Source organism: Triturus cristatus, chromosome 12 (assembly GCF_964204655.1).
Source record: "Triturus cristatus chromosome 12, aTriCri1.1, whole genome shotgun sequence".
NCBI lineage: Eukaryota > Metazoa > Chordata > Amphibia > Caudata > Salamandridae > Triturus > Triturus cristatus.
In genome coordinates this window covers 131,133,181-131,148,328 of record NC_140595.1, presented here as the reverse complement: position 1 = coordinate 131,148,328, position 15,148 = coordinate 131,133,181, and the positions used below count along the sequence as shown (strand labels likewise).

Genomic DNA, 15,148 nt, shown 5'->3' with positions numbered 1-15,148 from the left:
AATCACTGGAGTTATCTTGACACCTTTAGTGATACTTGAAAACCATTGGATATACAAGGAACTTTGACGTGGGTGCTTTAGGAACGGCGCACTGCTCTAAAACCGACCCCCAGTAGCAAAACCGACCCCTCGCGCTTCCAGCCTCCTGGGAAAATGGCCAGTACGGCCATGCCTGTCCGACAAACTCCAAATCAGGCCTTCTGTATCTTAACCCAGACCAGTCACTGGAGAGCTATGTCCCACAACAGACCCAAAATAGGAGGCTGATGTGGCTTCTTCTAGAAAGCCTTGCAGACCATGGACAATTATCAATATATTTGATCTATTATCTTTTGTCAGGGAGCTTTTTAACTTCTAAATATTTTCTCACATATTCAAGAAAAAGGAACAGCAAAAGGGATGTCAAACTCCAACCCAAAAATATATATAAAGCATTTAAAATTGGTGAACTTCCTCGCCTTCTTCTGGCCCTCTCAGTTGGTACCGTGCCAAATTTCATCAAGGTTTTTGTGGAGGCAAGCTGAAGATGCGTTAACTTCCCACCACTGCCTTGCACTGGTGCCAGTAGACAACATTCTTTGCTTCACAAAATGGAAAAATAAGCTACGCCTTCAGAACGAGGGCGTGTCCAACATGAATAACTAGAACCGGACAGCTGCGATGAATCATGTGTTCAAAAGAGGGAAAGAACAAAACTTGGTAGGGCTTCTCACAAGAAACTGGTTGAATCTAAGGCCGGTCCAAGGATTTCATGGTGGCCTAGGTGAAATGGAAACTTGCTACTTCGTACAATGTCATTGAGCCCGTATCTTTTAGGGGTGATCCGCTACTCACTCCTTGCAAATTGTAATTGTATTGTAATTGCATTTGTATCGTGCTTACTACCCCTGATGAGGTGTCAAAGAGCTTTTTTTGGCAAGCAGCACGCTACTCCGAAACCCAGAAAGGAATAATGGTGAATTTGTATAGAGAAATATGAAATTCATTTGAAATCTGGTATTTGGATTGAAAAGGATAGTGGAGGGATAGAATAGGGACGGGTTTGCATTTATATAGCACTTGCTGCCCCTGATGAGGCGTTAAAGCGCTTTTTGGTGGGTAGCACGCTCTAGATGGCGGCCTAGATTTCCTCATTATACCATTCACTAGTTGGCTAAAAACTGACTTGCCTAATATAACTGCATCGTTTGACCATGAAAACAGTGACACATCTATCATTTTTGGTGAACATTTGTTATAAGCACGTTAACTTCATGAACTAGATGTACCAGTTGCATCAGGGAACTCACAGGTATGTTCCATACAGGGACTTCCTGTGTTGTTTCATGAAGAAAACGACTTCTTGTCTGATGGATGCTACTGTGAGGCAATTTTCAGCAGACAGATCAATTGGAGGAAACGGGGAGAGTGTTCAATACCTTACACAAGCGCACTGCCAGTGGGGTCTGCCGCACTACAGGAAACTGCCAGAAATAAAAACTTGAATTGTCAGTTGTGATTTTTAACATCAATGTAAAGGATGGGAAATGGACTCACATAAACTTCTGCGCAATCAACATACTGAGGGCAAAGTGGCACATGCATCAACAAAATAACTACAAAAAAACAAGCACCTATTATCTTTTTTCCCTTCCCCCCCTTTTTCTTTCCTGCCCTTTATTGCCTTTAAAAATATGAATAGCTTTCTTTTTGCTTCCATTGCTAGCTATACTCTGTATTCCATTTATTATGTCTTTGGTTTGTATCTTGCTGGTATTTTGTATTTCCTGATATTACTTAATAAAGCTTTTTACACATAAAAAAAAACCAAGCACCGATTAGACATCAGGCCACATAGTATAAAGCACCTTAGGCCCCGCGGAGAGCGGTAACCACAGTTTATTAAACGTATGGCAGTGGTGAGGCAGTGCGTTCCACAGAACCCATGTTTCCCAAAGCAGTTAAACTCTTTAAAATTGTTTATTTGTTATCGCTCTGTGCTCAAAGCTTGGGCTTCTGAAATCCAGATCCCATTTCCTTTCCTCCACCTCATCCTTCTAAAGACATCTGATAAAAATCAACCAACAAGCTTCCTGTGAGGAAAGCGTTGTGTTCTCTGCGGCTGTTTTGACTGGGTCAAATTTTTGACAGACATATTACTGCTGCGGGCCCTGCCAGGGAGGTCGGGCGTGCCGGCGTGCTTTTCTTTCCAGTGGAGCAGGAAGTCCAAAAGAGATCCTGGGTGGACTTACACTGTGGTCAAAAGGGATAGAATTTCGGATTCTGGCATGTGTGGCCCTTTTCATTCACGCCATCTTCTATTATAGACTTATAGCCGCCGTAGTGGGCTATACCGGCCATTAAAGGCCCCCTCCAGCGTTAAAGGCCGGAGCCAAAGGCGAGGGCCTTGAACAAGTGAGCGGGCATTTAATGGCCAGTATAGCTCTGCTACAGCAGGCTATAAGGCTATTAGAAGATTCAGCCCATCAGGACTGAATGTTCTAATTAGTAAAACAAAGCCTCACGGCGCCCGAGGGGGTTAAAATCCCCTCTGGATCCACGAGGTCTTTGTTGACAGCTGTTGCAGTGAAAGACAAACACTGGAATGTTGGAGCACCGGGCATATACCAGCCATTAGAAGCAAGCCTGGAGCTACTGCATTATCTTCAATGGAGCGCTCAACATTCCAATGTTCTAATCTGTAGTTAGCAATGAACTTCTCCATGAACGGAGCAGAGCACAACAAGTTCGGTACCTTCGGTAGGGAAGTTTCGACGAGCCTAGTTGGCGCCTATTTTTTCTGAAACGGCTAATTGAATTGAAATTCAGAACTAGAAGGAATTTGATGTATGGTGGAAAGGGACTCAGATCCCTGAGAATAACCCATCTTTTAGTTGTGGGCTTTGTCACAAATTCCGTGGCTTTAGACAATAAAACAAGAAGATTTCACGTAAAAGAGGAGCATGTTCTTAAAATCATTACATTAAGAAAAAAAATATGGCACGATTTCATTCCAAAGAATAAGGTCAGAAGATCTCACCTTCAGAATTGGTGCACTAAGGGGCCCCAATGCCTGGATTAAGCTTTGTGGGTGGAGTGGCAGACCCCAAAAATGCAAGTGATTATAAACATAAGACTGACAGCCCCACTGCATGACCATTCACCTATTGCCTTACTTTTTAGGTCTGGCATTAGCCAAGACCTTTTGATTTTACTAAAAATATATGTTTGATATCCTTGCTTATAGGTTCTTTCTGCCAACACTCTTCATCCATTGGTCTGTTATGATGTCACTCACACGTTTCTTCCACCTACTACATCATACATCATCGGGCAATGGTTCAGACTATTTAGCCATTGGCTAACTTCACAAAGAGCACATCCATACAAAAAGTTGTTCCTTCAGAGCCCTTTATGAGACCAAAAAATAATTTTGCTTTCAGACATTTTTTTTTAGATTGACCAGGCCCCAGCAGCTTCCTCAAGAACAAAGCTTTGCAAAATCAGTGACAAAACAAAACAAACAATGACAAAGCCAAAGGTCTAGCAGACAATGTCAAACCTATTGGCTTTGCTAATGCTTGTTTTCGTCACAGACATCACTTGCCTTCTAGAAAGCAAGGAAGTGTTTTGCCTTACAAAATTATGGAATAGCTTCGAAAAAAATGACTCCCTGGACTTTATGACTTCTATCTAAATTTCAGTTAAAGCTCTGTATCCTAGGTCTATATATACATAATCTAAATCTTCTATTCAATTACATATGGTAATACTTATGCTGTCTAGTGGGGCTGTTGTTGGCACGCAGCATTTACGGTCACAGCTCCTCATCTGATCCTAGATAACAGCAGCAAACATTACATTAAACTCAACAAATATAAAACGTGCCCACAGAGAGACTGAAAACCCCCATCACGGGGCGAGTATTGAGAATGTGGCGACTGAGCCCTTTCCAGGGCTCACGTAGTGTAATCATAGTGGGGTGGCAGATGGCACATTAAGTGTAGACTAGCATGCTGACATCTGGACAGGGTATCACATGCTGTCTCAGTGATTACCGCCATACATGGCTTTTCTCTGAACAAGTAAGGGGGAAATCTGCCTGTAGTAAAATATTTGATATTCTATTAGTAATGTTGGAATCATCAAGAGTGGGTTAATCAGCAGCTACTTGAGTCTCGGCACAAAGCCCCAAATGACTGGTTCATTAGATATCATTTAAAGGTTGAGATGTTCTGTTTCATGAAATAAATGGTCATTTAATTTTTTACCACGCCTGACAACAGTCACACGCTAATGCAGGATTTAATCGTTTTTAGAGCTGTTGTTAGCCAAGACCTTTGTTTTCACAAAAATTAAATGTATAATACATTTACTCATAGGGGCGTTTAACCAACCATCTTCATCCATTGGTCTGTCATTGTGTCATTCGCATTTTTCTTCCACCCACTGCTACATACAGCATGGGATGATGAGTCATCTCATGGGATGATGGGTCATCCCACTTCAGCCATTGGCTAACTTCCCTGTGAGGTGGCAATGCGCACATCCACACACACCACAGTTCCCTTCACTGCCTACACTGTGTCCTTTTTGAGAACAAAATAAAAGTTTTACTTTTAAATAATGTTTTTTTAAGATTAATCCAGGGCCTTGCAGATTCCCCAACAATAGCATTTTGTATAAATTATGACAAAGCAAAACAAGCATTGACAGAGCCAAAGGGTTGACGAACAATGCCACACCTATTGGGTTTGCCACTGCTTGTTCTTCTATCTGCAGACAATGGTCGTGGACTTTCCTCCCGTCAGCCTGATACTGCTATTGCGAATGGAAAGTATGGCTACATTTCCTTTTCTGCCGCCTCCCTTCGTTCCTCGTTCACGCTCCTGGGCGTTGGACGCACGCGTTTTCAGATCCTGCCCGGACAAACCAGTTCTGTGTACATGACACAATGAGTAACACTCAGAGGAAGTTCTAAAGTTCACAGGCGTGTCTGCTCACACCTACACTATGGTAAGTATCCGATTTATCAATGGGATGATTGGCACTGATTTATTTAAGCCCTGGTGCCCCTGCTTTGATTGGCTTTGGACTATATTGTTATGTTATCTGGATTTGTAGAGCGCGACTTAACGCCCGAGGGGAGTACTGAGTGAAGGCCTCTCACTGTAATGCTCTGTTTTGTTACGCTATATTGTTCAATGCTCTGATTTGTTAAGCTCTGTTATGTTATTTGTACTTTGTAAAACACATGTACACAGTAGCCTCACGGCACTAAAAAGTGAAGTGGCCACTGTAAATAGAGCCTTTGCCACCCAAACAATTATGAAAGCGAAGAAAAGATATATGCATGAAATTCATAGAGGGCCAATGTCAACAAGTGCAAAAGTTGATGTCTGACCAATGAGAAGCATTTCATTGGATACTCCAATATGTGGCCAGGCTGGCATCAATGCCCAACCTCACAGGAGCTAACTCAGCTCCGCTCACCATGGTGACCTGTGCCTCAACTCTTTGTTCACTATTGCCATCTTTAACTCAACTCTGTTCACTATTGGGATCTCTAACTCAGCTCCGCTCACCATGGTGACCTGTGACTCAACTCTTTGTTCACTATTGCCGTCTTTAACTCAAATCTGTTCACTATTGGGATCTCTAACTCAGCTCCGCTCACCATTGTGACCTGTGCCTCAACTCTGTGTTCACTATTGCCGTCTTTAACTCAACTCTGTTCACTATTGGGATCTCGAACTCAGCTCTGCTCACCATTGAGACCTGTGACTTAACTCTGTGTTCACTATTGCCATCTTTAACTCAACTCTGTTCACTATTGGGATCTCTAACTCAGCTCCGCTCACCATGGTGACCTGTGACTCAACTCTTTGTTCACTATTGCCGTCTTTAACTCAAATCTGTTCACTATTGGGATCTCTAACTCAGCTCCGCTCACCATTGTGACCTGTGACTCAACTCTTTGTTCACTATTGCCGTCTTTAACTCAACTCTGTTCACTATTGAGATCTCTAACTCAGCTCTGCTCACCATTGTGACCTGTGACTCAACTCTATGTTCAATATTGTCGTCTTTAACTCAACTCTGTTCACTATTGGGATCTCTAACTCAGCTCCGCTCACCATGGTGACCTGTGACTCAACTCTTTGTTCACTATTGCCGTCTTTAACTCAAATCTGTTCACTATTGGGATCTCTAACTCAGCTCCGCTCACCATGGTGACCTGTGACTCAACTCTTTGTTCACTATTGCCCTCTTTAACTCAACTCTGTTCACTATTGGGATCTCTAACTCAGCTCCGCTCACCATTGTGACCTGTGACTCAACTCTGTGTTCACTATTGTTGTCTTTAACTCAACTCTGTTCACTATTGGGATCTCTAACTCAGCTCCGCTCACCATTGTGACCTGTGACTCAACTCTTTGTTCACTATTGCCGTCTTTAACTCAACTCTGTTCACTATTGGGATCTCTAACTCAGCTCCGCTCACTATGGTGACCTGTGACTCAACTCTTTGTTCACTATTGCCGTCTTTAACCCAACTCTGTTCACTATTGGAATCTCTAACTCAGCTCCGCTCACCATTGTGACCTGTGACTCAACTCTGTGTTCACTATTGTCGTCTTTAACTCAACTCTGTTTACTATTAGGATCTCTAACTCAGCTCCGCTGACCATTGTGACCTGTGACTCAACTCTGTGTTCACTATTGTCGTCTTTAACTCAACTCTGTATTGGGATCTCTAACTCAACTCTGTTCACCAATATAGTTTCTAACATATCTCTCTACGTTCAACATCATGATCCCTAATCCAACGGTGTTCACCATCACAGTCGTAAACTCAATTCCGTCCACTAGCGTGATCTCTAAATCAACTTTGTGACCCTCACCATGGTCTTTAACTGAACTCTGTGTACATCAGCACTGTCTACCCCAACTACATGTTCACCATCATGATGTCTAATTTAACACTTTTTTCACCATCATGGACTTTACCGTAACTATTTGTTCAGCCTCACGACCCCTAATCCGATCTCTGTTCGCTATACCAGTCTTTAACTCAACCCACTGTTCACCATCATCATTTTAACTTAATTGTTCGTTCACGTTTATGGTATTTAACTTAACTCATTGTTCACCATCACGATCCCTAATCCAACTTTGATTTTGATATAACAGTCTTTAACTCAACCCACTGTTCACCACCATCATCATTTCTAACTTATTTGTTTGTTCGCCTTTGTGGTATTTAACTTAACTCTTTCTTCACCATTGCTGTATTTAACGTAACTATTTGTTCACCATCACGATCCCTAATCCAACTTTCTGTTTGATATAACAGTCTTTAACTCAACCCACTGTTCACCATTATGGTCTCTAACGTAACTTTTTGTCCACCATTACGATCCCTAACCCGACTTTCTGTTCACCATCACAGTTTTTAACTCACCCCAGTGTTCTCATCATGGTCTCTAACTTAACTCTCAGTTCACCATCGCGACCACTCAACTCTGTAGTCACCATCAAAGTATTAAACTCAACTGTGTGATATCACGATAATACTTAATGTAAGTTCTGACTCGGCCCCACCACCCAATAGATTCATTCCTGCTACCATTTTATGCATAAAGGCGACAGCTGTAAACCTCTGCTTCCGGACTTCACTGCACTGTGTGACCCTGGGCAATGCTCGTCATTTTTCCGTGACTCGCTTTCGCAATGCGCCACGTTGTAGAGCGCTTACAAACAAGCTAAATATATGCCGGTGCTAAGCGCTACGTAAGTCGCTGGGCCTTTACATGACGACATACCTATGCAAGGCCGGGCCTATGTACCGCTTCGCTCATCTGTGATTGCGGATGAGTCACGGCGCCCACAGGCTATTCGTGGGGGGTTGAGAAGCTACATCTGCGAAAAGGAGAACTCAGGAAAGGGAACACAAGCGCGGCCAAAATCTGGCTCGTGGGTTTTGCACACTGTTGGAAAAAAATCTGTGGAATGCGCGGGAGTTTCTAAAAAAAAACAACTAAAAAAACAAGAAGTGCGCACAGATCAGAATGACACTCAATGATTTCCCACCAGCTAATGACGCGAGCTGGCCCATGATCCTGGCACACATTTGAGCAAGACGTCGCCCCAGCCCTCCTGGCCTGTCTTCTCGCGCAGTCTACTGATGGCCGCTTCTCTGCACAAGCCAGCTGTAGCAGTGTGACTGCACTGACTGCTCCCTGAGCCCACACCCATCCAGGCCCCAGCGCGAGGGCATCCTGTGGGAGGCCGGCTGCTGAGTCAGGAGCGCCCTTCTGGAAGAGGCCTCCATCTTGACGCGGCTCTCGTGACACTGAGCCCATCTTTTTTTATGATAAATCGAGCGACTTAATCCCAGGAGACCGAGGGCTGACAGAGCTGCTGGAGGTCATTCGTTTTATCAATGTGTTGCTCTATGCATGACTGTGCGCTCATTCAGACGCTCGCTTTTTTCACTCACTGTTTTGGAACACGTACTCTGATTCAGTCACTCCCTTTCGTAGTCACTCACCCATATGTTCATTCACTCATGTGTTCACTAAGTCACTCATTCATTCGTTCACTCACTTTCTCACACCTACTCACTCGCTGGATTACTTTCACTCGCCCATGCTCACTCGTCTACTCATACATAGTCGTTCATGCTCACCCACTCTCAAACACGCATTCACTTACTCATTCACTCAGTCAGGAACCCACTCACAGCAGGGCTCATCCACTGGCTCACTCATTCACACGCTCCATTGCTCACTAAATCGCTAGCTTAACTGGCATAAACCCATTACTTCCTCCCTCACTAAGCTGAAGGATGGTCCCAAAGTCTCTAGGTGACCGACAGGAATCCCCATGTGGCGCAATGGCCGGAGCTGTCGACTTTGGAACTGAGGAACCAGGTTCGAGTCTCGGCGTCGGCTCAGCAGCCTGTGATTTTGGGCAAATCACTTAGATCTATCTCCCTGTGCCCACAAAAAAATGAATATATATATATATATATATAGAAAAAAAAACCGAAGCCGTGGTACCCGGGCCGCTGAGGCGCCCAGCCCTTCCTGCTTGGAACTCCTCCGGCTGACCGTACTGGCTCTGCCTGCCCCCACCCCACACCCAGGGCGCATGCCCAGGCAGCGGCGAGGAGGCGGAAGCCTGGCCGGAGAGGAGGATGCTCTGACCGTCCGGGATCCGCCCGCACGACTAGGGTTAGAAAGTACAGCGCTGGGCGTGCACGGCTCCACACGTGAGTGTGCAGACCACGCAGTTAAGTGTGAGAGACGTGCATTATTACCGTATGCTTCTGGGTTCCAAAGCCAGGACGCCGTCTCACGGTGGGGCTGCGGCTGAGAGGCTTAAGTGCACTCCGTTGGCCGTCAGCCACCCCCGGCTGCACCGCTGTCCCGCCACAGCGCAGACATCCCCTTGTATTTCGAAAGAATTTATATAAGACTCCGCCGTAAAACCAAACCCCGACACGTATACGCTGCAAAATGCACCTACATCACTACCGTTTGTCCCACAAACACGTGCAACAACGCTGGCACATCCTAACCTCCTGCTCCCCCTGCCCACACCCATCACTGCCCCCCTCTGCCCACACCCATCACTGCCCGTGCGTCCCCACCCTCACAGAGAATACATCCGGCATCCGCAGCCCGGCGGAGGACTTCCACACCGCGCCCGGGCACTCTCCGGTTCACTGAACACGCCTCCCTGCCCGGTCGGGGTCTACCACACATGCCCCCGGCCCACTGTGCTCCCTGGGAATGCCTCCAGCCGGCGTTCTCTCCCCGCACGCCCCGCTCCGCGCCCACTGCTCTCCCCAGATACCACGCTCACCCCCTCCCACATCACCTTTATCTGCCCGCAGCCGCCCCAAAATCCTCAGAAACGGGGGGTTTAGCCAAACTTACCAGACCCTTTTGGAATTGTTTGCAGAAACCAGGAGCGGGGTCCCTCAGACGATCTTCAGGGGTGCCGGAGACCGTGTTCGTATTTTCTGGGGACAGCCGCTTGCTAGGTCCCTGTGTGTCTTTTACGCGTTTATTCCTTGGAACAAGTGCACGCCGTTGTGCGAGGGTGCGAGCTGTGTCCCTGGTAGCCCCGCGGCCGCTGCTGCCTCTGTCTGTAATCCGGTCCCCCTCAGACAGAGCAGATTTCAATGCAATCTCACCCCACCCTTTTTCGTGGGCAGTGATGTCAGACACTGTGTGTGTGAGAGGGAGGGAGAGAGAGAGAGATGCCTTTGTATCACCCACCGCACGCTGGAAATCAGAACTGAAATAAAAGGAGGCTGGAAAATTTTGGTGTAAGAAATTATCTCATAACCGTGGGAACAGGGCTATGTCCTACTTTTACTTTTTTAATAATTAGAAAAAATATGTTTGTGGTTTTGTAGAGTGTTTTTTTTTCAGTCTTTTCTGCCAGCGTCAGATTTATGGGTTTCCGGTTTTAACTTCCCTTGTTTTTATTGTCTGTTTTTTAGCTGGCAAGATAGCTCAGTGAGCTGGGCACCTACAGCTGTGATCTTGCAGCCTTCCAATTCACATGTTCAAATTCAATTGGGAAGTCGTCCTAGAGAGTCTGAGAGAATTACTTTTCTTGACTTATGATAGCACATTAATAGAGAATTTTTTTGGGTATAACTTGACAGCGCGTACTAATTCTTATACAAATATACACGCACAATTCTCAAAACTTTAATTCAGCTAATGTCCACATCTACACCACAGATAGTATTTCCCATAAGATATGCATCTCCTTCAAGAGCACCCATGCTAGTTTCAGGGAAGTGAGAAGCAGAATGAGATGTGACATGTATGAACATAAATCTACTACTGTTGACATCCTACTATTATGTGTCGAAAGTGGTGTCTCAGCAATAAAACCCAACAGCATGGTTCTCTTGGGGGCAGCCAATGGCATTAAACATTAACTAGCTTGTTCAGCAGGTTGTTTTGTTAGAGCAAAAAATCCACATATCTTGATATATCCCTTTATCCCAATGAGACACCCATAATCTTTTATTTATGTATTTGTTTTTAAAGTTTTATATAGCTCAAACTAGAAACAGCAATGGGGCAGGGGCTGATCCTCTGTTAAGGCGAAGGAGCGTCGCCCCACTAAAAAATTGCCCCCAAAGACAGAAAAATAAAATGGTAAAAAAGTTAATTTATTACCATTTTATTTTTCAAAACCCCATCTCAAGCCAAGCGTCAGGGCGGGGCTTTCTGATTTCTGTTGCTGCCAGTAAGGCAGCAGCAGAAAGCAATGATAGGCAGGGCACTTAGGATTAAAGTGCGCATGTCTTTTTCACTGGCCGTCTTGCGACGGCCAGCCTGACATGCGCAGTTTAAACCCCTCTACCCACCTTTCCTAAGACAGCTGGGTTAGAGACAGAATAGGGCTCCAGTGTCCTCGCGAACGATGAGTGAGGCCGCTCCCTCCAATCCTGGTGCTGCTTTCATGCAGCATGAGAGTAGCGCCAGGATTGGTTCTTGCAGTTACCTGGAGCCCGCCAGCTCACCCGGAGAGAAGACCTGAGCGAGTATGGAGACGTCGCACCAGGAAAAAAGTAAGTGGAATGATGTAAATTTCTTTTTTTTTTGGACCCCCGCCTACCAACCTCCTTACATGCCAGCTGCCACTGGTAATGAACCAGAAGGCTTTACATGAGAACAGTTAATGCCTCCTGCAAGAAGTTTATATGAGGACAGTTACTAGTTTACAATTAAAATGTAATATAAGAACATTTGAAGATAAAATATAGTAAAAAATGATAGGAGTGGCTCATGAAATGATTGCGATATTAATCACGAGGACAACCTCATTTCAAAGAAGGAAAAGGTAGGTTAGATGTGAATTTGAAAGTCTCAATCAAAATTTTGCTCTTCACGTGTGCGGAATGAATGGAAGTGCCTCCATCATGGCGCCAAGAGGCTGATCTTCTTTTTGGAGCCAATGGTCATTCTATCTAGAGCTTAGAGCACCTACATGGAAATGCCACCTCCTGTGTGAATGTCCCACTTGGCCTCCCCAACTTCATGCACATTGTCCAAAGTAAAGAAAGAATACAAACATTCCCAGCAGAGCAAGAGAGCCGCAGGACTCATAGCCGACCTCCGGACCTAGAATACCATGCCCACCACTCGGGCCCTCCAAACAACTTGTCCCAACTCTTCCACAAATCTCCACGTCTGAAAATGGGACTAGTGGGGCCAGGCGGGTGGCCTCCAACCACATCCCTAGGCTCAAGGGAAGTAGGGAACCATAGACTCTGGCTGCAAGGTCAGACCGCAGCTGGTCTCCTTCATGGCTTCTTTCGGGCGGTGTTAATTGTAGCCCGCTCTAAGATGGCCCGAGGGCAGCAGACCAGACCACACTGGTTTTCCACTACAGATTTCCATTGCGGCTCTGTAGTCGCACATCGACAGGAACCTTCAAGTGAGTCCCGACCAACCTCCTCTGGACGACAGGGCATTGGGCGCTGACAGCAAGGGGCAAAGGGAACTGAAAATCCTGGGAGAGCTCAGTGAAGGAACTCCCACCCCTCAGCTATCGTGTGTCAGTGTCTTCCTGCATCTTGAAAGTGAGTCTTTACTCTCCCTCAATGGTCTGCAATTAACCTGTAAGCTCCCATTTGAATCCTTCAAGCTACATTTCTTACATCAGGACGTACACTCATTTTAGCTCCTCAGCATATTTGTTTTTCTACTTGATTCATTCAATATCTGTTCCCTTTCTTCATGGGTATAATGGCGCGTCTTTCAGCCGTTCACAGGAATCTACAGTTTCTAATTTATCTTTCCACACATGATCCAGTGTATGACAGGAAAGATTAATCTTTGCTATACTTTGATGATTTTCTCACAAAAGGAGATCTGATTTTCCATTTTTACTTTTGGATGGGAATTTGAATAATGTGTTAAGTGAAGAGAAAAATAAAGATTTTGTCTATTGGTGAGGTATACATTTCCAGGTCTTTAAATGTAACAGTCCAGGTTGAGTTCAAAAGGAACTTTTATCATGGACGTCAATTCACCAAAACAGGCCAGGGGTAGCGGAAGTGACATCAAATGTCCTTTGATCTTCACTTCCACTCACACACATGCCTACACATACACACACATTCACACTTACTCACACACTCGCTCACGTAAACACACTCTGACCCGCAAGCACACATGCAACACACATTTGAAAGCATATTTTATTTACCTCAGCTGCCATGGAAGAACATATCCCAGCTAATTCTACTCCATTTTTCATTTTACTAATAGTGAAAAATATTAGTCAATATTAAAGTAATGAAACATTTGACAGAAAAGAAAGGGAATAGAGCTCCACCCAACGTCCATAAGGATGAGCTGCCACTGTGTTCCTTGCACTCATTTTGCTTCCTCTGAGGCCAGGGGTCGCAAAGGCAGCCTCAGGGGCTGCTAGCGGCAAGCCAGGGGTCACATCTACGACCTCTAAATACTGTCCATATCTTTTATATTCTCTAATTCAGGGGTGTCGAGCAAGCGTCAATGAGGGCTACATCCATGCAACAGGTACTGATGAGGACTTTGACCTAAAAAAGAAAACTGTCATTAACCAAGTCAACATGTTTATTAAGAAACAGATGTAAAATCACATCAAGTGATCAATGCCCTTGGATGAGGTGGAGAGAATTAGGATTCTTAAAAATACAGGACAGTTATAATATTGGCTAGTGGGGAATTAAGTCCTTAAAGTTATTCTTATTAATTCATATTAAGGACATTTAGACCTAGTAAATGTGATAATTTGATAAAATAGTGATGCTAAAAACATCGCATGGACAGAATATCGTGTCAAAAATATCAAGAACCAAAATATCGAGAAGGTAAGTGCAAATAGGTAAGTATATATTTACTATTCTTAACTCCACATGTACATACATACCTGGAAGATATATATATATATATATATATTTATATAGGTGAACAAGGCTGTTACAGACAAAACGCGTAGACGTTTATCTGTCTACACGTCACCTTCGAAGAAAGAATTTTTCCATTCCACAGGAGTGCCGTCTTCTTCTGCCGTTCTTTGGGAGTTATATCATTACCTACTGGCGGTCGCCAGTAGGTAGTTATAGTTAGGACCACGTTTCCATAGGAAATCCGCAACATTCTATTTTGAATAACTTTGGCGCCGGTCGACGAATCCTCGCGAATTTTTCAAAATAGGTGGGGCGCTACGCTCCGCTCCTACCCTGAAAGTCTCGGGGGGATTCGTCAAATGAGGGCTGAGATAAAAGGGGGGTCCCAAAACGCGTTTTTCCCATGCATTTTTCCATAGGACCTTTAGACACAGCTACAGCCCGAACGGCTGAACAGAATTACTTGAAATTTGGCAGAGAGGTAGTCCTCAGGTCAAGGAAGTGCCTTTTGTAGGTTTGATGTAAATCTGTTCAGTAGATTCTGAGAAAATAGCCTTTAAACCAATATATATTTCTGAGCCAGCTTACGGTGCGCTTACGGTGCGCTTACCGTACGCGTACGGTGGCGTGCGCGAGCGCGATTCTGATTGGCTGTTAGATCTTAGTAAACATTCGAATCGGTCGAAACCAGGAAGCGGCGGCCGCCATTTTCTCTCTCGCTCTCTGAGTTGGGCAGCAAAAACGAAGCCCAAAAAGGTGTAAAGAGGCAGTTTCTTGAGATCCTAACCACCCAGGATTGATATAGGGGTCCCCAAACAAACCCCAAGCCCAAAAAAACCATTTTTTTTCCCGGAAATTCGCCGATTACGCTTACCGTACGCGTACGGTAAAAATTTATAAAAAAAAAAATTATCCACATTCTCCCCACCCCGTGTGCAAATGGTGCCCGCAGGGCACCATTTGTGCATGGCCTATCACAACTATGAAATTAACAAAAAATACATTTCACAAAGATGCGCATAATATGTCCCCCATGTGCGCACGGTGCGCGAATCGCATCGTGCGTACATGGCCCATCCCGCATAACGTGGGCACGCGGTGCGCGCAGCGCACCGCGTGACCACCGTGCGTGCACGGCACTAACTGCGTAAAGTGGGCGCGCACGCCACGAATGGCGTAAAGTAACTTAGCATTTAAAAAACCGTACAAATTCACTGAAAAAACCATAGG

At 45.0% G+C, this 15,148-nt stretch overlaps 1 protein-coding gene across 1 annotated transcript in view; it reads right to left on the bottom strand.

Annotated features, from left to right (window-relative positions):
• PEA15 (proliferation and apoptosis adaptor protein 15) overlaps positions 1–10,292 on the bottom strand; it is a 344,104-nt gene extending 333,812 nt beyond the window's left edge. Inside the window, exon 1 of the mRNA XM_085638644.1 lies at positions 9,927–10,292. The gene's annotated coding sequence lies outside the window, so the exon portion shown is untranslated. The remainder of the gene's footprint in view (positions 1–9,926) is intronic.
• Between the last annotated feature and the right edge of the window lie 4,856 nt (positions 10,293–15,148).